Source organism: Strix aluco, chromosome 2 (genome assembly GCF_031877795.1).
Source record: "Strix aluco isolate bStrAlu1 chromosome 2, bStrAlu1.hap1, whole genome shotgun sequence".
Lineage (NCBI taxonomy): Eukaryota > Metazoa > Chordata > Aves > Strigiformes > Strigidae > Strix > Strix aluco.
In genome coordinates this window covers 54,089,914-54,117,467 of record NC_133932.1, presented here as the reverse complement: position 1 = coordinate 54,117,467, position 27,554 = coordinate 54,089,914, and the positions used below count along the sequence as shown (strand labels likewise).

The window sequence follows — 27,554 nt, the reverse complement described above, 5'->3', positions numbered from 1 at the left end:
AGAGAGTACTGAGGATTATGTCATTTATACCAGCCAAGGATGGCCTCAGAGATTGGGTTAGCTGTGGTATAAGATGCCTTTCCTTTTTTCTTCTACATCTGGCTCTCTGGGTTCAGGTAGAGTGGATTTCTTTGTGGCTTATATATGAATTAATCAAATGGGCAGAAAACCAAAATTTAAGCACTGGGTAATTCTCTTGTGCAGCATTAAGCTCTGTAATTTCTATAGCTGCTACATTCTATGTAAAATATTAGGTAAAAACTTAAGACTGAATTAAATCGCATGCAAGCTTCCTAACCCATAAACTGTTTCCAGTGTCAGTCAAAAGCAGGTATCCAGGGAAGCCTTATTCTCCTGCCATGATTGTGTAGAACTCTAGCACATTTCCCTCAGCCATCCCTTTACTATGCTGAAGTAACTTGCAAAGCCATTCTTCATGTAGAAGCCATTGCTTATTTCTGATCACTCCTCTTGCCCTTCTTCAACTCTCCTCTAGTTATATTTATCCCTTTTGAGATACAAGGACCAAGACTGCACCAAGCAAACCATGCATTACACAGGGGCATAATAATGTTCTTTTTTCCCCCTTCTTTTTTCTACTCCTTTCCTAATTAATTCTAACACTGACTTGTTGTTTTAGTAGGTACTGAAATAAAGTTTTCATGGAATTTTCTATGAAAAATTCAGGATTTTTCTCCCATAACAGACATCCCAGAGGCCACCATTTTAAGGAGAGAGTTATAACAGATGTTTTTGCATCCCTTGAATACAGAATTCGATATACTGTATTTCATCTGCCTTTTTATTTACCATCACCTGACTTTATAAAGTTCTTCCACCAATCTTGACAGCTAATGCATATCTTTGGAGATGCTCTTCAGTCTTTGTAAACTCTTTTGTTGCAGCTGCTTAGTGTGTTCTTGATGTATGCCCACATTCACAGTCAGGTAGTGATAGCTGGGTAGTAGGGAACTCTGCAGAAAGCATATTTAATGGTGGAGGAAAGCGCAGAGCAGCACTGCACTTCTCCTCATCTTTGACAGGGGACCGTTGCTAGCTGTATGATCACCTGTCCGTTCCTCTGCCTCTGGTGGTGGAAGCTGGGATGGATATGAGAGAAAAAGACTAAAAGGGGGTCCTGTGAACTACTTTTGTCCCACTGGTCAGTAGATGCTGGCTATAGCAGAGAAAGTGCCTCTATATGTTTACAGGTATCTAGAGTTCTTCCTGTTATTTCCTTGTTTTCGTCCTTGTGGCTAGGCACAGGAATAGAATAAACCTTTTTAGGTGCCCTGAGTGAATTAAAAAAACATTGGTTTCAATACATCTAGGAATCAATAGGCCCTTAAACATTAAGAGTTTGTCCTGCAACAGATTTTAATATCCATTCCTGTAGTTATCACAGGGAAGATAAGACAGGAATACAACCTTCCAAATGGCAAATCAACATGCTCACATGTTTCAGCCTTAAATATTCATGAATATTTCCCCCTTGTTTCTTTGAAGAGTTTTGACATTTACTTAAGTAATTACTGTCACCTCTAAATGGCTGCCCATATTTTGTCCTTTTGTAAATCCTTCTCCAGTATTATTTATGCCTTTGTTTCATCTTAGCTCTTTGAGCCAGGCTTTATCGTGTCTGCCAGGTGTACTGTGCACACACATTCTGAATTAATCTCCCTAGTCTGTCAGAGTGTAAGGAAGTTCATTTATTCAAAGGAGGCAGGAGGAGTGTGGGGAATTCAGCCTGAGATACCCTGGTCTTGGTTGTCTTTGTGAGTTACTTACACTGGGCAAAATACTGCTTTCCATGTGAATAGTTTCAGCACTAGCAAAGACAATGTCAGACATGAGTAGCCTCGAGACAAATCCTTTGCCATCAACATGCCTCAAAACAAGCTGATTAATTCTTCAAAATCTTTTATTCCAAGAGCTTTGCTGCACTGCGCACACTTCCATCATGCAAAATCTCACAGCAATGTCCTTTTCCATCACAGGTGAGATAGCAGCCCTGGTTCTGCAGCTAGGCACTTTGCTCTGCAGCCCATCTCGCATAAGTAAATGCTTCCTGGGAGAAGTTTAGTGTTAACTTTCCACAGCTGGCCAAGCAGATTTACAGGTACAAAATAACATGAACAACAATGTAATTGCATGAGCCTTCTCCTGTGAGGATGGCTGGTCTGACCATGTGATGGAAGGCTGACTGGCTGGGAAAGCCTGGGGTGTCACATGGAGGTTTAGTATCTCACTGAAGACCTGGGAACTGAGCCCTGGTGCATTGGTGTTAATCAGTCAATATTCACATCTGAACAATCAAGAATGCAGAATAAAGATGACAAGGAGTTGAAAGAATACTGGAAGGTCTTCTCCTTCAAGTCAGGCTCATCTGGACTCAGTGTGATTCCTCCAGGTGATTTGGAAGAGCCTGGTTCTTAAATTAGAACAAAGAGTGTCTCTGAATGACTATTTTCCACTTGGAAATGAGAGAGAAAAAAAAGAACCAGGAGGAAACTCATTATGGGCATATGCTGAATAAACAAAGTTACTGCTTAAGTTTCAAAACTGTTGAAGAAGTATATGAAGCAGAACTGCTGTATAAATTGGTGAAGATAGTCCTGAGCAGATTTTGCCAGTGCACAGTGGAGGCTGTGTGAGAGCTCTTAGATCCTGTGGAGAAAGGAAGTCTATGGAAATACTTTGAAGGCAGCTAATGAATACAGTCAGGAAGAAGCAACTGGGAGATGCTAGAAAAACACTAGTGAGTGCTGAGAAGTATCACTCTGGATATCCATTATCACAGGCTCTGTCTTTGACGTGTGTTTTGGTATAAAGCTTTGGGAAACAAGAACATGTGACTAAAGAAGAGAACCCTTATTCTAAATAATGACAAAGATTGTTTCAGTTTAAGTTAGCCACTACAAAGTTTATCACTTCTGTCTTCAGCTGATGTGACTGCTATGTCAATAGATGTCCCTGAAGTTGTAGTGATGTTATCTGTGATGTCTTTTTTGAGTTTGATTGCAATGTAGCTTTAAGCCCAGTATTTTGGGGGGACTTCAACTGGAGAAACAGACAAAAAAAAAAAAGTTTAATTTTTTTTTCAAAGTTGTTTTTAAAATTAAAAAAAAAAATTAATCTCCAAGACATATAAGGAAAGACATTATATGTCAGACACCACTGTCAGATTCTCAGTCAAGAAAACAAAGAGTGACCATGGAAAAATGAATGAGTGAACTTCTGATAAGTCATATTTCCCATTTTTGAAAAGCTGCAAGCACATGATATTATTCTTAAAAGTCATACAAAATGGTCTACAAAGGGATGCATCTAACCTTCTAATATCTGTCTGTAACTTTTTAATGTTTGTTTTCCAGTGAACAGCTTTGTCATTTCTTACACTTTGAAATACCTAGCCTGCTTGCTGGATGAACTGCCCCGGTAAGGTTTATTCTGTGTTGGTGCTTTGAGCTTTGTCTTTCTGCTTGTATGTCCATAGGTCCCAGTGACGCTCTCTCCCAGCCTGTTGGCAGGCAGCCTTGCAAGCCCTGAATCACTCGAGTGGGTACCCTCAAGGAGTGGGTGTGAGAGGTTTTTGTGTGAGGGTGAAGAGGGGGTTTTTGTGTGTTAGTGCTTGTGTGCCATCCTTTGCGAGAGAAGAGCAACCTGGCTTCAGTCACCTGCTGGGAGAGGAGTGGGGAGGAAAGCAAACTAGCATGGTGACAGGACAAAAGCCTCCTGTTTCTCCTCTGTGTTGAGCCAACTGCAAAAATGTCTGCAGGCCTGTGGAGCAAGAGGGAGGGTTTATTTCTCTTTATGCATGGTATACACAGGAAGGAAGTTATACCAGGAGCAAGCAACAGGAATCAGTCGAGGAGGGAGTGTAGGCCAGTTCTGTCTCTCTTCTGGAAACTGTGATGAAGAAAACCTTTTTAAATTTTTCCTGGTATTCTTGTATTACTTGTGGTGAATCTTTTAATCTCATTTTCTATGTTGTACTTGTCATTCTTCTCTCTTGCTCTTTGGTATTGTGAATATTGCACTTGCATTTAAAAATACAGAAAGAGAATAATAGCTTGATTTCTTCTGTGTTATTGTGGCTGAATGGTTCATGTAGGTGTATGTAAACCCCTTTATTTGTCCTATTTGCCTACTGTGTACCTTCAAAAAGGTCTTGGGTAAGTACTGAAGAAAATAAACTTATAACAGTATTTACTGAGAGGGCTTTTAGTTCTTAACTTGTAATTTCAGAGAAAACCTATCATAATCTTTTTTGTCTTCCCTTTCTATAGATATAGGTAATTAATTTTTTTCTGTTGTTAACATTTATGGAAAAAGAAACTTACTTGCTCAAACATTCATTTAAAGCAAATTTAAATTCTTTCTCTATAAGCAATTTTCTCATCAGTTAATCATCAGACTTGGCACCTCTGCTCCCTGAAACCTCACAATCTGTTGACTTATAAACCTGTCCCTGTGGTTCAGTCATGCTCTGAGCTCTGGGTATATTTACCAAACAGACCAAACACAGATTTCCTTCCCTCTGCTGCAAAGTTCATATCAGACACTGTGCAGTAGGTTAACAGATTCTGTGTGCAAGAAGAGGGAGGATTTTTTTACTTTACGTTCTATGCTGAGGACATGTAACTGCTGCCATCTTCAAGGATCAAGACAGTTTGTGAGTTAATAGACCAGACATGATTGCACTAAAGCAATTTCAATCTGAATTTATGGAAGTAAGCCATAGTGGCAGGTTTATGAACCAAGAGATCATAAGATTGTCATGAACTGAGGTTGCAAGTTTGATGTTTCAGTGCTGAGAAAATTGCCCAGCTTCCAGAGGAACAGACAGATATTACAGCTATGACACCCTCGTTACTTTTATTATATATGTCCTTTTCATTGCTGTAGGCCCTAAGTCTTCAGGGCTTGTAAACAGAAATGACTGCTGTGTCAGTTTGGGACTGGACCATGATTGAGAGGGAAAAAAAATCTTGTACCACTTCCTCTCCTCAATTTTGTATGTAATGCATAGGAATGGAAGAGCCTTTCTTTAGAGGTTTCAGTCTCTCTGTTGGCTCTTGCTTTTCTCTGTTTTTAAGAAGCCATCAGAAACTTGCTAGAGCAGCCAGATGCATCTCATGGGTTTTGCATAATAACTAAGTGGTGCTCCTGGGCCCCCAGCTGGGCCTGTGTATTTTCTTCATGATGCTTTTCTTCAACAAAGAGCAAGAAATGTGACCTTTGGTAAGCAAATACAGATAAAGTGATTATACTCATTGTTACAATGTGAGAAATGTAACTTGCTGGGTCTGATTCCCATGTCTTCACATCATTCTGGGGATGCTAAACAACTGCAAGTCTGTCTAGTTATTCATGACTAATGGCTGCTTTGTGCTTCTGGAGGAGTGTAACTTAGCAGAGCTTGCTAGTGACTGTAGCACGTTGTAGCTGTGAAAGAAGTGCGAGCTCACAGCCCAGTTCCAGCAGTAGCTGCGCAATGCCTATCTGCTGGTTGTGAGGATGCTCTCTTCAGCCCTTTGACTAAATCTGTCTAGGTCCCTGGATGTACGTGTACTCGTGGTGACTGAGTGTGAATGACAGAAAAATTTGTTTCTTCTTGCCTGGTGTGATGCTACTTAGAGGCAGCGCTATTAGAGCTATGTGTTATTACAACACATAGCCGTAACATAGCATATAGCTGCAATAGCTATAGCTCTGTTCTTTGGATGAGTGTTCATTAATCACCGCTTGTAGTTATTTAGAGCCACACTTTGTTCCATTGCTTGTGTTGAAAAAGTGCACTTGGAAACCTGAGTGACTAGTGCACTTGTCTAATGCTCGTCTATACATATTGCTTCTGTTAGTGTTGATACACATTTCAAGCTGTTGCCAAAATAAAATGGATTTTAATGTGCTGATGTTTTTTCAAGCAGAAATTTAAATATTCTAAGAGCTCCTAGCTCCTCAAATTGAAAGTAATTCCATGATGTCTCATGGAGGCTGAAGTCTGGTTACCTTACATTTCCATTCCTCTGTAGATGACTCTTCCAGTTATAATACATATAACCAGAAGCAATAGTCACCTTTCTGGGGAGAGAAGGGCCTTTTTCATGTTCGGTGTTGATGGCCTGAAGATGAAGTTGAGCCAGTGAAGGTAGCCAGTAGGGAAGAACTAGGACAGGAGATGACTGAAGTACAACTTCTCTGAACAAGAATGGTTATTTCCAAGTCAGTTCAGTATTGCTGTTATTTCTTGATTAAGTGGGAAACATATATTTTGTCAAAACCCCATTGGGCACTGAAAACAATTTCATCAGTAACTTTCAACCCCACGCACCTGTGCAGATCGATACACTCATCACCTTTTTAAACTCCAGACCTGCAACACAGCTTGTTACTCTCTTCTTCTCACCAATCTCTCCATCCACTCACCTTTTAAAACCTCTCTCATCACTATAATGTACTATTCAAGGGATTCCCTTCTGAGGAAAATTATGAGGTTGTGTAGGGCACACATACACACTAGGGAAGGTAAGAATTTACACTCAGAGTTTTAATTATGGATTCTAGCTTATTCTCTAAACTTTTTTTTTTAATGATTTATTACTTTCAAACTACTCAGTGCAAAGATTTCTAAAATAAACTGATTGTAATCAAATGAGTTCTCTGAGTGTTTATGAGAATCTCTAACAGTTCTGTTTGAATAAATAGAAAAACTTAAAAATAAGCATTTCAGGCCTCAGTAATCATTGTTTTCATAACTCTGAGACTTATAAATCAAGAAAAGTTCTGTGAACAGTTTTCAGTCTTAAAGCTGTCAAGCATTTAATATAAAATAACTCACATCAAGCACATGCATTAGAAATAAGGTATAATTTCCTAATTTTAAACTTCCAAGTGTTTCCAATAAGCAGAGCTTTCATTAGAAGCTAAATCTCTCTTCTTTGGTTATCTGAGTTGCTAACAGAAATGTTGCTGAACTTTATGTGAGCTGAAGCCCCTCAATAAGGACCCACCTACAGCGTAAACATCATCCAGGTCCTCTGAGTGTTGTGTTCAGGTACACCAACAGCATGTTTGCATCTGTGTGTAATGCATGGAAAATATTGTGGCATATTAATGAATGCCACAATATTCAAGAAACACTTTACTATGTTCCAAAATGCCAATCTGAGAAAAGCACACTGAAAAGTGGTTGAAGCAACTGTTTAGTGTTTGAGAAAAATTAGAAGTAAACAGGTTGCAGAGGATTTATGAGTTACCCCCAACTGAGGTATCTTGACTCTGTGGGTGGATTTGGCCTTTCTGAATTCTGAAATCAAATGTCTTGGCTTAGATCAGGTTCAAAATGCATCCTTGAAATACAACTTCTCTTTTTCCCATTACTTTACATTGTATTTTGCTCATGTTTCACTTCACTATTGGGATCAGTAGAAGCTCACCCCTCAAATTTAAGGCATCTACAGCATCTACATTTGGTGCCTGAACCTGAGCTGAACTCCACTCTTGCTGCTTTGAAAGGCTGTAAAATTAAAGCCTGACAACAAATACAAGATGGTTGCAGCCTGTGCTGCATTTTGTCATAAAACATTAGTGATATGAGGAATTTAAGGCTGAAAAAGATATGTGTAGATGTATCATAGTTACATTGGAGACAGATTCAGTTAGAGCAATGAGATAAACTTTCACACTTCAGGGCTTAACCAATTCTTTTTGATCACTTTCTGAAGGGCATTACAAGATGTGGTTACTTAAAATAGCAAGGGACTAGTTTTACTGATAAGTCCTCGGTTCTGTTGATTAAGACCCACAGTCTGAAAGATGATTCCCTCCATGAAGAAGTAATTTCCTTAATTGTCCATGACAGTCTGTTTTTGTAGTGTTCTCTGAAACATGTGGCACTCACCGCCCTTGGAAATAGGGTATTGAAGTTGATGAATCACAGCTCTGGTAGACTTGGCCATCCCTACACACTGTATTCAAACAACCACTTCTGTTACTCAGTCTTGATTAGTGTCTAACCTTTAGGTACCATAAGCAAGACAAAGCAGACATCTTATTTCTGAAATGCTGATGCATAAGGCTGAGTTTGGTAGTGGGGCCAAGGGACCTTGTTCTCACTCATGACCTTTTTCTCTGTGAGGCTTTATCACAAGCAGCTGTCTGCATCACTGGTGTGCCATTCTGCCCTTTGCTTATTTTTGCTCATCTGCTTTTCCTGCAGATGCTTTCTTTCCGTTCTTTTGTGGGGCAGTAAAGCATGAATATTTAGTACTTATGCCCAAGAGACATGCTAACAAAGCCCTAGTTTACAGGTGAGTTCACTTAAAGTTTACATAGCCTTCAGCTCTAATGGCTGTGTGACACAAACTTCATGACATTTTCAAGACCACTCTCAGAGGATCTTGCTATTTCAGTTTCAGATTCTTTTCTTCTTGGAGTTGGTAAGTTGCCAGTTGAGCTTTCGGTTACTGAAGGTGTGGACATATACTGAGTACATTTTAAACTCACTTGAAGATATGTAGATGGTCTTGAAAAATAATAGTTCTACCTCTGCACTGTAGACCTTAGCATTTCATGAGACAATTATGGCATCAAAATAAGGCATAATGAAGGCAGTGACTAGCAGCAGCAGACTCCTCTGATTTGAACAGTAGCTGCAGCAGGAAGGCTGACATTTCAGTGTGGGACAAAGGACTCAGTTCCCACTTGCACAAAAACAGAGCAGAAAGAAAACGAAGGCATTGAATTGTGGCTACGGATAGATCATAACCTGGGGGTTCAGGAAGGTAAAACAATACAAAACAGTCATCTTCTTAATATCCCTACATTCCCCTCCATGTTCTGAGACAAGTGCTGTCAGAGCACTTTCCAGATGGATGGATGAATGGAGAGACGGACTTTTTCTGTGTGCCACATTTGCTCTTCTTAATGCTCCTGAACTAATAATACTGCTAAGGAGGAAACAAAATTTGATTTTTACCTTGAATTTCATCAGAGTAGGGCTTAGTGGTTTTTTTTCTTTTTTCTTTTTTACTGTTACAATTCCTAGATGTAGAATTCACACAATCACAGAGTCACAGGATGGCTGAGGTAGGAAGGGATCTCTGGAGATCATCTGGTCCAAACCTTCTGCTCAAGCAGAGACATCTAGAGCTGATTGTCCAACACCATGTCCAGATGACTTTTAAATATCTCCAAGGATCGAAACTCTCATTCACTCTCACTCTCACTCAGAGTTCCCTCTCTCTTCAGGTCTCATATTCAGAAGAAAATATGCATGCAGTTGTATATGGATGTATGTGCTTGTGTGCACACCTGTGTTCTTCCCCATCCTTTTTAATACCATGAGGGGGTCCATACAAGAGAGAAAACTCTGTGTCTCTTTCAAAACCCTAGAACTTTTTATCTCAGAGCAGGACTCAGTTCTTTTTCATCTACATTTAAAATCAACAATATTTAATGGTCTGATACAAATCTGTTTGGCGTCCCTTGAGTACAGTGGCACATGAATGAAGATACAAACTCTTTAAGCCATTAAAAGCAGTAGACTCATCAGTGCATCATTAATTGTACTAATTGTCAGTATATCATGAAAAGTTTATAAAGTATTTTACATATAAGTAAGATGGCAGCTTTCCTCCCACAGTACATCACACTTAGAGCAAGAGACTGACTTTGGAGTTGATTAGTAATCCCTCCCCTCTCTATTTTTTTTTTCTCTTTATGAAGATATTTCCTTTAGATATCCCACCTTTTTATAGAAAAAACCCTGAAATAAAAAAGTTGGCATTTCAATGAAGGAACAGTTGTAATTCTGAATCTAGATTTTTGATCTGCTGACAGGGGATATCCTGCAGGCTGAATAGCAGGCAGGAGTTCCAGTTCTGCAGCAAGCTCCTTCACCTTGTCGCTAAACAGTAACAAGGGAGGAAAGTCTGAGACTGTTGAGTGTTACAAGGTAGTTACTAGGTACAGGGGAAATCGAGACTGTGGTGACATTATGAAGATATCCTCCTTTGGTTTTTCATCCCTTTTCCTGTTGTCTCATGCAGAAGTGCTCATATTTAAATAATATAAAGCAGCTGAGATGACTGGGGGGAAGAATGATATACACTGACCTAACTAGCATGGTGAACACAGCAGTGCATTTCCCATCCCTGCAGCTTCAGTTCCAGCAGGATTCAGCACCGAGCTATCTCCATCAGAAGCAGAAAAATCACGCCAACCTCTCCTCAACTTGATGAGAGAGTTTCTAAAAGGAATCAAAGACCATAAGAGTCCTTTCAGACACATCACTACACTTTTATTTATCTTGACAATACTTAATTTTTGATTTGTATGGATTTATGATTTCGAAAGATCCCAAAGAGAGTTAATGTCACATTGAAGCAAAATATTAAAACGTACAGCTGCAAGTTTGAGACATAATGCCTTCACTTAGATACAGGTTGCACTTACAGAACTTCTGAAGCCTCTTTAAATGTCCTTGTGTTATATGTGATATTCTTTACAGCCTGTGACTGCCTGCCTTAAATGATTTCATTTTATTATGCTATGAAGCATTTACTGACAAGAGAGCCTTCAGAATTACCTTTGGCAGTAGCCTGCACACGAAATTCTTGCATTTCATTGGAAACTTTTATTTTTAATTTGTGTTTGCATTGCTCTTTGGTGAGTTATAAAAGTAGCTATAGTTATAGTAACTGTAGTATAGTTACAAAAGGAATGAACAGAGAGCCAAAAAGAATAATTTATGAGGGGCTGTGAGGATTGTAGAGGTACAAACAAAGAAAGTAACAAGGAAAATATTCCATTTTTTTCTTTTTTCCTGCTACTGCTTATGTTCAGACTTCAGCACTTGACCTTGTAGAACTGACAATACCATAAGCACCTGCACCTGTAAGGACTCCTTCCTTTCTTTGAAGGATATATCTGCAGTACAGCACTCAGAGGAAATACAGATTTCCTGAACATTGAAAGTGAAGAGATGCCTCGAATGTTTGCAATTATTTCTCTGAGTTTGAGATTTTAAAGAATATTAGGAGTAGATATTAGAAGAACCTGGTGACCTATTAGAAGTATCTGGTGAATATAACTGAAGTTAATTGTCTGAGCAAATTTTAGATAAACAGTATTTTTCCTTAAAGTGTGAAAAAAATGTGCAGAAAGACCCTATAAACTAGCCAAATGCTTTCAAACACTACATTTTCTTTGAAATTTTTTAGTCATTCAAACTCAGTGAAATACGGTAACAGAAACAAAGCTATACCCTTCCATATATTCAAGAAAAATTAGACTGCACTTAGAAAGAAAATATTGAGAGGTTTGTGTGATATAAGTTCTTCCAAAATGAGAGAAAAAAATCTAAAAGGAGGCACATATTCAAACATTTTAAGCAGTAAACTTGGGATCAGTTGCCTATTTTAACAGGCTTGTCCTTTCAACTATTACTCATCAAAGCCCATTTGATGGAAACATGAAAGATATATTTTTGCTGCATGCAATTTGCAGATTCATTTTTGACTTTTGCATTGCAATCTTCTAGGTGAGCAGCCTGTGCTCATCTGGCATGCCACAGGTGCATGTAGGGCTGCGGAAGTATACAACCAGCTGATGATGAGGAGGAGGAGCACTGATCCTGCCCTCACATGCTATGCCAGGTGGCTGCATCCTTTTCAGGCACAGGCACTCTGCATTCACGTGTTATCTTACCTAGAGCTAAAACAACTCCTGACAAAATATGTCTTCCCTATGGCCCTCTTCTCAGCTGCTGATTGTAGCAAGTGCAGTTCATTGATCCTCTCTGTTGTTTCATATGTAGCCAGTAAATTTGGATAGAAACGTGATCACCCTGCCTAGGACCAGACAGGAGAGATGGTACTCCAGTCAGACCTACCAGGTCCAGAAAAATACACAAGCACCTTTTTGGTGTTGTCAGCCTCAGAAATTAACAGCAGGGTGAAAGACCAGTTCTCAGGGGCCATATTCCTTCCTGCAGTATATATCTACCTAAAATTCTTCACGCTTCAGTTTCCACAGCCTAGAACTTGTCCTCTTTAGTTTGGTCTTTCATTCACTGTTCTCTAAATTCCAACAACTATGTGATGGCATTATACATATTTTACTTATACGTGTTTTAGGATACACAACCCTCTGAGCATTTTACAGAAGTGCACAGAAATGACAGGGAAGGAGGTTTTGGTTGGTTTTCTGAGTTTACTTGTGGTCTAATAGGTCTTTCTATAACACTCACTTTTGAGTCCTAGGCTTTGTTTTCATAATTTGTTTTCCATTTTGAAAAATGGCTGACAAAATGGTCTGCATGAGAAAATCTTGGTTGAGTGTTGACACTGTTCATTGGAATGAAACCTGGCGCTTTTACTTGAGAGACAAAAGCATACATTACTCTTGATTGCATCGTGGTGAGAAGGATGGGATCAAGTCTGGGCTCAAGAACACAGACACTGCCCAGATACATCTACCTTTCTCCTTCAGTGATTCTTGAGTAGCTGACTGAGAGGTAATGACTTGAAAATTGCAAAGTCTAATTAGAGTCATGTTTGCAGTACAAATGCTTCAGGATAATTTAGTGTGTGAGAAAATGCTGCTCTTGAAGAACATTATTTTTTCAATCCTTTAAAAAAACACTAAACAAACCCCTAAATCAGCACAATTTTTCCCTCCTGTAGTACACAAGGGTTTGGGAACTAAAGGGACATTGGAAAGGCATAAGCAATCCATCTAAAGCTTCCCAACATGGGATTTCGCAATAACAGTGGCTCAATATAGAAGGAAGAAGAGCTCTTTGAAGGCTGAAATATCAACCTACAGCAGCTGGGTTATATCTATAGGATCTTCATGTTCCTGCAAATAACTGTTCCATGTAAAATTGGGCTTTTTTTTTTGTTTTAAGTGAGCCTGGATGTCTTCTGTGTAGTGACAGAAGGCTGGCTGTCTTTGTGCACAAACAGTACTTTGTATCAAAGGGGAAAAAAAAGTACAGTCATTTGCTCTGCCACCCTGATACAAATTGGGAGCCAGACTGCTACACAAGTAACTCTGAGAAGCAACAAGTCTACTGTAATTTTGAGTCACCTGTCTTCAGAAATGAGAAATTAGCCTCACAAGTAAGCAGTAAACAGTGTGCGGACGCTTCCCTTTTTTTCTGCTACATATAGTAGAGGAAGGGTATAGGAGATCTTTGAGATCCACGGCTCTTCAGCTGCACAAATAATTTGGCACCCTGGAGGGATATCACATACCTAGAGAGACACCAAGTAGCCTCCCCTATGGGTGAGGAGATGAGTTATCACTGGCAGAAGCACCGTAGTTTAAAACCCCCTCGGCAAATGCTGTGGGAAAAGAACAGACTTATCAAGTAGTTGTCTGAAAGCAATGCCTAGCAAACTAGCAGCTTCTGCTCTTTCGTTTTAAGCTTTCTCTCCAATCACTCTTCATAGTGAATGGGTCTTAAAACTCCTCTTTCCTCTGTTTCACCAGCCAAACAGCTTCAATTTTCTTCAGTTTTTCAACATTCCACTTGTGGTTTTCTATCAGCAAATTGGAGATTTTTCTTTGGGACAAAGAAAGGATAAAAATCACCTCTTCTGGTGGCTTCGGGTGCTCAGCTCTTGCATGGTCAGCTTGAATACTGGCAGAGATACAAAGTCTAGGACAAAAACCTACTGAGATAAAACAACCTGAAGACAAAAATGCTCCCATGGAGAAAATCTTCTGGAGCAGACATTCTGAGGCAAGTGGCATGGTAGAAGCATTCTGCTACGATCTGACCTCTACCTGTGGTCTTTGAAGTGACTAATTTTTTCCATATAATGTCATTTGTCATCCCGTCTGTAGCTTGGGAATTTGTTGCCAAATCCTAAAAAGGACACTAAATATTCAGCATTAGTATTTCCCTTGAAACACTGTTAACCTCTTTCTACCATGTCCCAAGGCAGCTAGAAACACTTTAACAGTTCAATAAGGTTAAACAATGTCAGGACAATGGGAAATTGTTTTGGCTCTGAAGGTCCATGCCTTGAATTACAGTAAAGGCAACATTGGCATTGCAGTAAATACATAAATGTCATCTAAAGGGGAAACCAGCTTTGCCCCTAACAGAAACACATGCTGTAGGAAAGTGAGCAGATCTGTGGCCTCTGAGCTCTGAATGAGCTCTAAAGTGTATAACAAGCTAAAATCCCTTTCTGAGAGCTGCACAGGGAGTGCGTGCTGTAGCTAAACTGGCACATGATAAAACAAAGCATTCAGTTTCCAGCACCCGCTTGGGAAAAACATCCGCAATCGGACTTTCACAAAATGCCTGAGATAACAGAAGGCAACTTTTTGAAGTATGATGCCAACGGTGTTCAAACAGCATGAGAGCCTGAAAGCTTGGCCTGAGGTTGGGAGCTGATAATGCAGAACAAGAGGGCTAGTTAGCGTCACACCAAATCATGGGGAAGGTGAAATAAGTGAGAGTGCTGTGGGTCAGGTAGAGGCATGTCTGCCTACTTATCAGAGTTAATTTTTCATAGCAGTTTGCCATTTAAGTCTTTATTTCAGATAAAGTCTAAGGCTGTCCTTAAATTATCTTTGCTTGAGTAAAAGGACTGTGTGTTTTGCATGCAGAAAGGTTAGAGCTTTTGGGGGCTGGTTCCTCCCCCATATAGTAGTGTCCTTTTATCTATATCGCAATTAATGACAACTCCTACAATATGCAAAATCAGGGAGCTGTGAGGCTGTATCAAGCTCTGGTCAGCCTGGAAAGCTTGTATAATATATTTACCATACCACAGGTTGAGGATTCTTTGAGTTAAGTTGATTAAAGTGAATTTTTCTATCTGAAACAGTGTTTTTATCTGGCGGTGTATAACTTAAATATTAAGCTTTATTTTATTTTATTAAGCTTTTAAATATTATGCTCCCAAACATCCTGGTACTTGCACTCTGTAGTTTAATCCAGTGAAATCTGTTAGAGAATCCTGTATAAAAACCTGTTTCTAGTGTAATGAAAATTGGACTGAGCGGTGTTATTGATTGCACCTTGTTAAAATTTTCATGTGATACTGCAAATATGTGTAGAATATACATATCTGTAAAATCATAATAGGGAAAAGTTTAACAGCTGTAGGAGTAGCGCTGAAATAAATCAGAGAATTTCAAAACAATTTCAATTCAAAATCCTTCCCTTATTCAGAATGACAGCCCATTTCTTTTTAACACTTACAGAAGCAGGTATGGGCTTTTATGTATGTGTGGGGTATGTGTGCTCTGGCTTCTGCATAAAGCAGAAAGAAGACAGATGCACCTTTCTGTTAGCAAGACACCAATTTAAGACAGGAAAGTAGGAACTGGTAAGAGTAAGACAGTAAGTGGTTATTTATCGGAGGATCATTGCTACGCTCAGCTGAATGCAGTGGAGAAGGTGGAGGTCTGTTCAGGAACAGAGAACTTGTAAGAATGTACACTGATTATGAAAATTTATTTCTTACTGCTCATCTTTGTTCTCCATATGAGTGCAGGGATTTGCATAATGTGTGGTTGTCAGCTAGAAGTGAAGGATAGGTGCAGGTAGATAACTTACTATCTCATCCAGATGGAAGCGAGCGTGCCTGTCATAAGTCAGATGGCAGTGGTACGCTGTAAGCTGATTTCAGGAAAGGTGGTAAACTCCCACTCATGAAAATACTCACTTCCCCTGGTACAAGCTAAAACCCATTACAGAAATGTATTCCTCTAAATGTCCTGCTGGTTTAGAAGCTAATCAGCTCATGGCCGGTCACATCTGGGACATGATCTGAGCAATATCTGAAACCGTCACTGAGGAGATTCACTCCAAGTACTTTATGATGGTGCAGGAGGCTGAAGCTAGAGTGTAATGAACAGGGAATAAAGGGGAAAATGCTTCTTGAAATTGTACATTTTAATAAGGCCAGTATGAATGCATGGGTCTAGGGGTGCAGTATTTCTCAAAACAATCTGGGTCCTAGGTTTGAGGAATCTATCAAGATTATGAAATAAAGTGGTTGCTGAATTATTGTCTCAATCTGCAATTATGATAGGGAGGGGAAGCTTTAAATATCAGTGTGGCATTTATTGAAACGTGATACTGAGTGCTTCCTTCTTTAGAGGTGTGGGATGGTTAATAATTTTTTTTTGTTCTTCCACTACACAAATATATGAGACACTCTCCTCAGAAATAACTGTGAGGGAAACAAATATGGACTATGCCCCGTGAGCATAATTGTCAATATATGAAGGTGGAATGTGTGAGTCTCAGGCAGGTAGGCAGCTCTGTTGTCTTTAAGATCTGAATAACTAACAGTATGGCTAATCTGACTGGCATAAACCAGGCTGAAAAAAACATGGGAAAATGAACCACAATGGTGCAGGCAGAATGCATGTTGAAGAACAAGTAAGCAAATAGCTTTGAAATTTGTTAAGTTAAAATTCTATGTAGGGGAACTAAATCTTGCTTTATTAATGGAGAGATTAGTAATATCTTCAGTGTTCAACATAACGAATTCCAGATATAGTATGAGTATACTCAGTGACTGGTAATGCAGATGACAAAGGAGGCCTTATTGATTCAGAAAAGCAGATGTTAATATATAGAACTTACCTGTATAATAATTCAAGTCTAGGAACACACTCCTCATTTGCCGGTATTTAAAGTATCAGAGTTGGAAATAAACTTAGTATGCTTGTCTTTAACACTGTCATATCTAGTTTGCTCATAAATGGGAAAGCCAAGGATTAGTGCTAATAACAGTTCAGATAATTTGAAATAAAATGTAACCCATGGTAACTCAAGTATTCATTACCACATTTTTATTCCTAGAAACCCACCTTTAATAATTGATGCAAAGTATGTGTTGCTGCTACAGTTCATTGTTTAATTAGTTTTCTGATCAAACACATTAATGAAGGAAGACCTAATAAATCATGCAAGAGCAGAATGAAGTACTTAGTTAATACATGTTGCATTGATTAATGGTAATATGAAACCACAGGAATCTTGAAACAGTGGTTATATGTGGCCATGCACAATTACAAGGGCACTTTCAAACACATTTCTTGAAAAAAAAGGAAAAAAGTAAAAGAGAAACACTAAATTCTCTTGAAAATGAGAATGCTTGGGACATTTCCTGACTTGCTCTGAGTTTCAGGCTGCAGCTGTGATGGATTAAAGGTATTTTGAAGCCCAAGTGAAAACTAGATCTCTGCAGTTTCCCAGCAGTGCTGCAGGATGCTCCATTGTGGTCGGTGAAAAGGGATTCTACAGGACATAATGTGGTGGTATCCCTCTCAGTAGTCAAGAGTTTTGAGGTGAGAGTAGCTGTCAGTTATGATGATGGCAGAGAATAGACCTCTTCTCGCTCCCAGGGAAGATATTTTGAACCAACATTTTACCAGCCCCTAACATTAATACTATTCACTACATTATTCTAAGCTTAGGGTCTTCTGGCTGTTTTATGGTACTGGCAAAAAAACATCGTTGGAAGACAAAGGGTAAAATGAAGATAAGCAAGAATGACATAATAGAAATGTGGAAGAGTGAATGGAAAAATTATGTGCAGGTGATAAAAAATGAGGCTGTCACTACTTAGGTATGCTCTGTTTGGTGTTAGAAGGTATGTGACTATGCTTGTGTGTGATGTATGAAAGAGTAGGATATCCAGACCTCTTGAGCCTAGAGAGGTATATTGAGTTTTCCATTTTAATTTAGCTTCAATTTTTAACTTGCAAGGTGCTGATGGCTACTCAAGACCTACATTTCTTCTGGTGCTATGCCCTCCCCTCACAACTTACAGGGACTTATAGTACATCTTCAAATCCTCTCAACCTGTCCCCTCACCTGCCACAACTTATAAAGCTTGTGGCAATGGGATCAGAGGAGGCACCTGGCTGAGAGAGCTGCCTTGATGCTGCTGCAATTGGAGCTGTTAACTTGGCTCTGCATCTAAGGAAGGGTTCTACGACCATCTCTTTCACACTTAGCTCTGGCAATTTGTGGGTATGTAATGTTTAGATAGTCAGCCAGATTTGCAAGCTCTGAAACACCAGAAGAACCAGATAGGGATTTCCACTAAGCAGGTGTAAAGCTCCTGAGTTGCTCCAATGCTTTTGAAAATCCCAGTGGCCCTTGACTGTATCTTTATGTGTTGAAATATTCTGAAAAGTCTTGCCTTACATAGCTTCCCCCATGTCCCACTGCTGGTGTGTGTTACAGCAAGTTCTCTCTCAGGCTACACTCACCAGTGAGGTAACTGTTTGCCTTGACTTGTGTTTGCAGTATCTCCCTAAGGGCTTGCTTCCTGAAGCAGGTGCTTTTTTTACCTTTCCTTGTATGGCCTCAGAGGAGATTCCCCCACAAACAGCTATGATTAATGCATACGTGACCAGATTCCTCTCTGAAAATCACTCAATTTGATTTCCAAACAAACAACAGAAAAAGGATGGAACAAGTTGTTCACCTGCCAGAGGAACTGAGGGATCTGACCTGGTTTCCCTCAGACACAGCCATAACTGTGAAGGAGAGAGACCAGTTCGGTTGGCTGAGCCTTCACAAGCACTTTATTCATGCATTGCAAACTCCACTACCTTCCAGCTAAGATAAAAGTGAGGTTACTGTTTTCTTTCTGCAGAACACCTTCCTACATGTCTGAAAGGAACCTCTCTGCAGTTGCTCCTTTTAAGCTGATTTCCCATAAGAAGAAACTGATTATTTACAATACTCTTGGACAAGGCAAGAAACCCAAATTAGATTTAGGATCCCATTGTTGGAGTATCTCCAAAAGGTGAAGCTCATAGTCATTACCAAATATAAGATAATTTGAGATGTTTAAAAACGTTCATGGGTGGTAGAGGAAATTCAGGAAATTTATAAGAAGAAATGGTGCTGGATTGTGTATATTTGATGGGATATATTTTAAAGTGGCAGAGCACAACAGCTCAAATTACCTTCTGATTGACACTGATGACAAACTTTCTCCTTCAAAGACTGAAAATTAATTAATACAGCCTGACAACATCATGAAACTAAGGGCCAAAACCCCAGGGCATGCTGGAAAGGAAATGGAAGAACTACCATAAGCAGACAGTTTTTAGCTTTGTGTTTGTATTGAATTTTAGTAGAATTTCTTGTTTAGAAAGCATTTTTTATTTAAATAGGAATCAGCTTGGAAAGAGTGCAGTCCAGTCCTCTGACTGCCAGATGAATCACATTCTCTGTGCTCTTGTCTTTTTACAGCTACTAGAGACCTTTCCATTGTATATGTTATTGAGGATGGGGTTCGGAAATCACTTTCTAGCTTTGTGTCATCATTGCAGGTTGCGTTATTGTTCAGATTTAATGGAAATAAAATGCATCATCTTCCTCAGAAAGGAAAAGAGAGATAAACAGGAGTGATAATGAGATGCAGAAATAGGATGAAGGAATTTTTATGGTAGGTTGTTTTGGCAACAACTTTGGTTTAAGTAACAAAAATTGAACCAAGTAAGGCTAAAGTATGCTATCTGTAATCCCAGACTACCTAGAACGGGAATAACAAATACCTGCCTATGTTCAGACACAACATTCAGAAGGTAATCTCTCTTCCCATCATGTTCACTTAAAGACACTTGAGATACTCTGTGTCTAAGGGTGTCAGCCTCTGTTCCTGAAGTTGAAGGCTGAAAAGCAGGCTCAGAAGAGGGCTCCTCTGGATCTCTTTGAGGGATGAGTTTCAAACTACCCTTGTTCATTCCCCTGTTTATGATAACTTTTTTACCTCAGTAGAATTCCTAGCAACTTGCAGAGAGGCAGGATTTCACTTCAGGTATTTGATCTCCAAAACTTCAGATTCTTTTTCTCGGAAATGGTGGAGTAATTTTAAATATATTTGTTTTAAATAAGGACAACAGTAATTGCAACTCAAGAAGAAAGAAAGATTCAGACTGATTAAGAACTTTAGGGAGGCTTTAATCAGAAATCCAAAAATAGGCTTTTCAAAACAGTTGACTTGAACTAAGCAAGTGAGAAGCAGAGATATTTTTTTCCTTTCTACAACTAATCCTCTAATTTCAGCAGGAAGCTTTGGACATGCACCTTTTCCTTCATGGCCACAAAAATAAAGTGTATTGAAATGTTTCATGAGAAGTGGTGCAAAGAGACAGTTGTCCATGGAAATAACTTTCCACTGTTTTCATCAATTCTATTAATCATTTCCCCAGCTTCATTAATCAAAAGGTTGTTTCCTGCTTTTATTCTGGTGAAAAGGTGAGTCTTTCAAGGGTCTTTTTCTGTGCCCAATCAGAAAAATCAGGTGTCACTTTGATCCTTGATCAATTCACCAGTTCTTACATCCTGTAGGAAGAAACAGAAGATAAAAGTGTGTGCACAAAGAGTTGGTTCAAAGTGAAGTTCAGTGGAACCCCAGAAAAAATCACTAGGCTGTGTTAAAAACAAACAACATCACTTACCAGAAGTACAAGGTCTGAACAAAGCATGAACAGGGCCAGCGAGAATGGGATCCAGGTCACTTGTCTTCCAGTCCATGTGGGTCACATCTGAGGAGGGGAAGTGACTTGCCTGCTCACCTACCTGTGGTGAAAGAAACAGCTTCCCACACCTTCAGCTCCCACAGATCTTGAGGTGAGCTCCATGAGAGACAAATGGAAAGGATGCTACCCACTGAACAGGAAATATCACCTCTCTTTGCATAATGACAGAGGACTATCCAAACACCCTACTTTTCTTACGACACCATGCAAATGAAAGTCCAAATGATTGTTTGAACTGCCTTCCCAAAGACTGGGGGATCACAGAACAGGCATGTTTCATGTGTGCAGGGGTCTTGGATCACTTAGAAAAATGATATATCATGTGATATAAGATTTCTCATGGCAGCTAGGTATCCAAGTTGTGATTTGGTTAATCGGTTTTTATTCTTCACCTATTTTAATAAACTTGGCAGTTACAGACATCAAAGGCATTTGTGCTCTGTTACAGTTTGTTGCTAGAATATAAATGATGAGATGCGATGTACATTGCTTGGGTGAAAGACAATAAAGAACTCCTTCAAGCTTCAGCTATCTGTTCCTAACTGTCTAACTGGAACAATAGAGAGCCAATACACCACAGGCTCTTGAAACTGTCTTTAAAGGTACCGATTATGCTAGAACATGTGTGTTGCTTTAGGGCATCTCAAGAACAATGTACTTAAAGCACCATGTGATCATTATGAGCTGCAATTGTACAAATTAATAGAAGACGTTGTAAGACTAATGCATGTTCTGGCCTGATGCCCAAGGGTGAGAGAAACTGAAGGAGATCACACTTATTTCCTTTCACTGACACTCCCTCCAATCCCTGCACAAGGCTTCAAAGGCTACTATATCTAAAGCTTGTTCAAGCCCTCGCTCAGTAGCCTGAAAGCCAAGTGATGTGCAGGGCAGCTGCTCACAGAAGGGATCAGGCAGGGCCGCACTGTCACACTGATAGCTAGTGGGGGGCCTGGGTGCGTGGGGGGCCCCAAGGGCAGAGCACATGGAGCTGCCCACTCAGCAAAGAGGTGTTGTACTGGTGTTGTCATAAATGTGAGAATGAAAGCCCTGAGAAATGAATGGCACAACATTCCCAGAGTTACTGTGTGTTTCAAGCAAGGCAACCCTGTGTGTTGTGTAAAGTGATATTGGTGTGAATAGGAAAAGGGGTAAGGCAAAGAGCAGCCACCCATATGAAGAATTTCTTGCTGATTTTACCCCAGCATTTGTGTGGATGAGGTACAAGACTTTATGTATAGCTGTCTGGGAAAATTGCACATTTGACTACATTTCTAACCACTACTAACAGTTTCTTTCTTCAGGATGTACAGCCTCTAGGATTTGATGTTCTTTCATTGCTGTCATTTGAATTGAATTTTTCTTTGCTGTATATTAGGACCAAGTATGGTGATTACACCACTATTTACCAACTTCCTCTTTCATTCCTGAGTTTAAATCTCTTCTATTCATGTCAGCCTCTGTGCCCAGAGGCTATCTACCTCCTCTCTCTGAGAGTGCTCTGCTGAAAAGAGGCGGTATTCTGTTGATACTTTTCAGTTGCTGAATGTCCCAAAACTTTCCTAGTAATATCAGTCCTTAAGTCATATGACAATCTTAACTTCTTCACTTTTTTCTCCAAGGACTGGAAGAATTTCACTTGCAATGACTTAAGGGTTTCCTTTTTTGAGACTTTTTCCAGTCTGATGCAGTTGTCGTGGGCTCATTGTCAGTGGGAAGGTGGCAGTGTCCATTGCCTATGCAACTTTCCAGATTCTCCTTCCATCAAGTGTTGGAACTGGGGCCTGAACCCCCTTGCTGTTCTCACATCTGCTTCTTCACGGTGCTTAGATCTGTGTCCTCTCTCTGGGCAACAAAAAAGCAAAGTTAAGATTACTTGATGGTAAGCATCAAGCATTAATGATCTGATGACCATTCAGCTATGAGGATCTCTCTTGCATGAGGTTCCTTAATCAATAAATGCAGGTCATCTTGTGTCCAGCTTTGATGACCTTATTCATGCAAATGGGTTCATCAGCCATAGATTTAAAAATTGAGGATTGTATGTTTGTTAAGATGTTGTGCTTTTACCTGGAATGATAACACTGTATACCGATTCACCATCTTTTTCCTAAAAAAAAAAAAAAATCACATTAGTGAAACCAGTATATTGAAAAAAACCTTAAAATGTAATTAGAGTTCGACCATAGTACAAACAAAGCCCATCTGGACTATACAAAACTTGTCAGATTTTAAAGACTAATTTTTAATGCCACAACATTGGTGAATAAGTAACACCTAAGCATAGGCAGTTAGGAATAAACATTATACAGACACCTGTGATGAATATTTATGGGACTAAGGTGCTGGCTGCATTTGTTTTAAGGTAGAACAAAACAACATTAGAAGAATCTGACCAAAGAGAGATAATTATGTCCAGTTATTGCTAATTGAAAACCCTCAGACGAAAGTTTCCTGGACAAACACACATGTATATACACAAGCTCATAGGACACATACACACACTATATATAGTTGTAGTGTCATCAAAACCCGTTGGGAAAAACGTTAACATATACCTTCTGTCTTGACAAGTCTGAAATCTTTTGATGTTGTTTTGACAACATTAGAAAGTAGGTATCTGACCAGTGCAGTGTATTACAACAGTAACAGTTAGCAGAACACATATTAGCAGTGTGGTGATACCCTCATTGCCAGAGGAGAGACAGAACAAGCATTCTTGGGACCTCTCTGTTGCTGCTTGACATGAAAAGAAGGCTACAACTGCTGGAACATCCTCCCCCACAATTTCCCCAGGAACCTGCCTTGTTAGTTTAACATTCACTGTGATGAACACTGTGGACTATGATTTATATTGTTATTTGAGGTTTTCAGAACTAATTGCTTCAGTTTTATTAGAAAGCATTTAAGAGCATATATTCTGCTGGCTATACTAACATATCAGGTTTTTCTTCTATTTCAAGACATATTTTGCAGTTGCAACAAGTTTTTCTCTGGAATGGACTTTCATCAGAAGAGAGACATCTTACAGTAGTGTGTTGGTTTAGGTGATATTTTCTGGACAAAAAGTCCTTTTAAGCTAAAGCGATTACATGGATTGTGGCTAAACTTACTGTAGGTCTCCCTCTTTTTGAGCTAATTTTTCTCTATTTTGATGTAAAATTCTGAAATTAAAAGTGAAATTAACATTCTGGTCCTTAAACTACTATAATGAATGAAGTCCATCATGTTCACAGTATGAAGTATATGTTTGAATGCTTTATAAATAAAGGTAGGTTTTGTCAAGATTAGAAGGTGTATTCCAGTGTCAGTAGCAATAAGTAAAATGTTTAAGCATATCCCAATCAAAGCTAATTTTAAAAAGCTTACAAAATTCTTTCTTTTCATGTATGTGCAAGTACTTCACTGCAGACTCACATTTTTTATAAGGGTCATGACTGGAAGTTTCTTGAATAATGCTTTGAATTATGTTGCCAACAACAATTTAAATGTTGTTTGCATATGGCACATAAACAATTGTTTGCACTTTGTTCCATTCTTGAATCGCTCTACAGACACTATGGCAAGCTGTCATGTTGTAGGAATGAAAATAAATGTCATGGGCAACAAATTTATGGCATGTCATATTAAGGTATCTTTAGGGCAATATGCAATAATGCCTAAAATCATTTAAAAGCTGACTCTGAATGCCTTTCATTGTGCATTGGTTTATGACAGCAAGCAAAGGCATGAGAAAGAATTTTCAATGCCATTTCTTCTTTTAGCAGATCATATGGACAGATCTTTTTCTATTTCACGTAGAAATTCTTAAATTAATCCCCCCCCAGCTCTCACCACCTTTGCTAAATGGCATCAACACTTACTGTGTTATCTGGTGAAGAGTCAGTTATCCAGTTAGTCTGAAGAGATGGAAGGATGAATCATTTGGTCTGGTCATCTCTTCCTGCTTGGTACTGCAGAGAGACAAGGTGGTTCTTGCTGCTGCTTGCAGCCATCTAGGGCATTGCAGAGTCAGTGGGCAATGCAGTGTGGAAATAGCTCAGCAATCGAAGTGGAGGTCTTGTTCACCACTTCTTCCCCAGTCTAATAGCCCAAGGAAGGTTGCATTGACAGGGTACTGAATTATGCATAAACAGGTCCAAGCTGGTAAATCTCTGTGGATCCACACTGTGGAGTTCCCAGACCAGGTTGTTGGCCTTTCCTCCATAGGTGCCCCTCTGCAGGGGCTTTGCCATAGCTCATAGGCTGATGCCTAGCACCTGACTGCTGCCTGTGGGCCCTGAAGTTGCTCTGCCAATGACAGATTTGGAAGACCTCACCAAAAAATGAGATCAGCTTCAATTCAGAGAGATTGGTTAGAAAATGGCCAGGAACCATTGCAATAGTTCCTCAGCATCCAGAGATTTTCATGACAATATGAGACTCCAGGAAATGAGTTTTGTCCAGTGTCTGGCCCTTATGAACTACCTGGTACATAATATTGGCACAAAACCAAGTGGATGTGAATGGACCAAGAATTAACCTTAGGCTGATCAGCAGAACTCAATTAATTAGTAAAGCAGTGATGTTCTGGAGCAGCCTTGCAGATGAGACGCAGGGGTATGCAACAGAGGCTATGGTTGTTTACTCTGTTAGTATTGTATTACGTATTTTCTTAAAGAGCACATGGCTGGGCAGCAGGGTGGAAGACTGCTTAGTTGTCCCATGCTGGCTGGTAGAGCTCTTGCAGAGGACAGGATGTTCCCTCTACCCTGAGCACTGACTCGGTCAGAGGAAACTTTTGGAGCCATGTTGTGGCAGGTGGAGTTGGAGGAGGAGGCAGGGCAGGCAGGGAGTCTGCGGCACAGGGACAGACTACAAGAGAGAAGCACATGGCTGCTTTCTGCCAAGGAACAGACTCACAAACAGGACTCAGAGATGGTGGAAGAAAGAGATTTAGTTACCACAGTTCTGTTGGAGCCCAGAAGCCACAAAATACTGCTGGCTGGGAAAACAGAACTGGAAAGAAGGACATGCCTTCCCCCCATGGGCTAGCTGTAGGCTTGTTTTCAGACTTTGTCATTTAAATTCTCCACCTTAAAGAGCTACCTGGTCATAAATTGTAGAGTGTGGAAACCTTATGGTGTGCTCACTTTGAGAAGAAGACAGTTTTTCTGTTTCAGGTCTCAGCATCAGAGGGAGAAAAACCCACGCTAGTTTTAAAACAGAGACTAGTGAGTTTAATAAGAGCCCTGTAAGGCACAATTGCTGTGTTCCGACAGCAGCTGGACTTCATGATCTTGGGGTCCATTTGGCTATGTCCATGGTAGGGTGTGGTGCCCATTAAGTGGACACCACGTCTTTGCATGGTGCAAGTAAGCACACCCTAGTCCTCTGGAATCATTAATACGTTCTCTGGTACAATTTTAGTGGTCAACAAGCACTCTTCATGCAAGGCCAGAGGTGGCTTTGGGAACAGCATGGGCCATGGACCATTCCTAACAGATGATATGGATAAGTCTGTTCTTTATTTGTGGGGCAGAAAGCTTAGGTGTAGGGATGCAAGCTGTTCCATGATTCAGCTGAAAATGGGCTGGGGTAGACGTGCACTGGTCATGTTGCTTAATAAACAAGTATCTAGTTCACAGAAGAGTAAGCCAGAACACTAACATATATGGCATGGAGACAGTGTTGTTTTACAGGAATTTGCTGGTAACAAGTAAAATGTATAGATAACTATTTTCTCCTGTATACAGTAGAAGTGAAAGTCCAGATCCATGAAGAGAAAGGGTAAAATTGACAACTGTGACCGATAATTTATCCTAAGCTTGTGTAACCTTAAAGGCTTTTCCCTGCACACATAGTTTAAGTAGTTTCCTAGCTCTGGTCTCCTGCTCAAGCCTGCTGACATGTATTTCAGGCTTGACTGTCTCAAGCATCTGCTATCTTCCTGTGAACAATTTTTCTTGTCCTGAGAACAGGAAAGGAAGTTTACTGTTAAACTGTGTAGAGAATGGGATAAGTTTCCAATAAAACAATTAGAAAGAGGAAAGACATTCTAGAAGTAACTCGGACTGAATCTTTTTTCCCTGTAGCAGGAGTTATAAAATTTCAGTGTATTTTATATCGTAACCTAGTGCACAGTGCATCGGGCACTCAGTGGTGATCTGTTGGTTTGGGGTGTGATTATGCATGATCTTCTCTTGTCCTCTGGCGTCGTTGTATAAAAATAAATGTTTTATACTCTGACTGAAAAATAGCATGGTTCTTCTTCCAGGTGCAGCTGGAAGGAGCTCATCTTCCCCCTTCCAATCTCTGCCATGAGCTATCATGTCTGTGCAAGGGTGCTACCACAGGAAAAAGAGTCAAATCATCTCACGAAGGCCCTGCTGAGTTCATCAACAATATAAGGGGAGGTAGCACAGGTCGGGGTTTCAATAAGTCCATATAGAGGCCTCAAGGGCTGAACTAACTGATGGTGAACAGGAAGATCCTGAGTCTGCCATTGAGTGCTATGGCAGTATGATAGAGACATCTGGAGTCAGATGTCACTGGCAGGACAAATTTCACCAATGTTCAGATTTAGATGATGAAAAATAGTGATATTTTCCGTAAGAATGAATTTTTGCAGAGCTAAGTTAATAGTTGAAACAACAACATGAAGAGAGAGTAGCAAAAGTACAAAGGTCAGGATAGAGGATAGTTTGTGCTAAAGGATCCTGCTTTCTTGTCACCTAAAAATTCCTAAAAGTTGGCCTAGCCTGTTGCAATTTGCTTCTGACTGCTGCTACTTGCATTGGTGGCCATCAAATAAATGCAATATTAGTAACCAAGTATGTTGAAAGTGAGTTGTTAAAGCATTTTGCAAATGTTTTTCCTATTTACCTCTCCTAATTTTGTATTACTTTTCATTTTATTTTGTATTAAGTAGGCAATGTTTGTTCTAGTATTTGTATATTTGTATGTTTATATTTTGCTGTAATTTGCAGATTACATGGATTGTGTATGTCTTCTCTTTATCTGAA

General features: G+C 39.7%; 1 long non-coding RNA gene across 1 annotated transcript; it reads left to right on the top strand.

Moving 5' to 3' along the window:
• The first annotated feature begins 46 nt into the window (after positions 1 to 46).
• LOC141920196 (uncharacterized) lies at positions 47 to 27,554 on the top strand. The gene is made up of 3 exons (XR_012622250.1): positions 47 to 116; positions 3,375 to 3,438; positions 26,807 to 27,554. It is a non-coding gene; the product is annotated as an uncharacterized LOC141920196 (long non-coding RNA).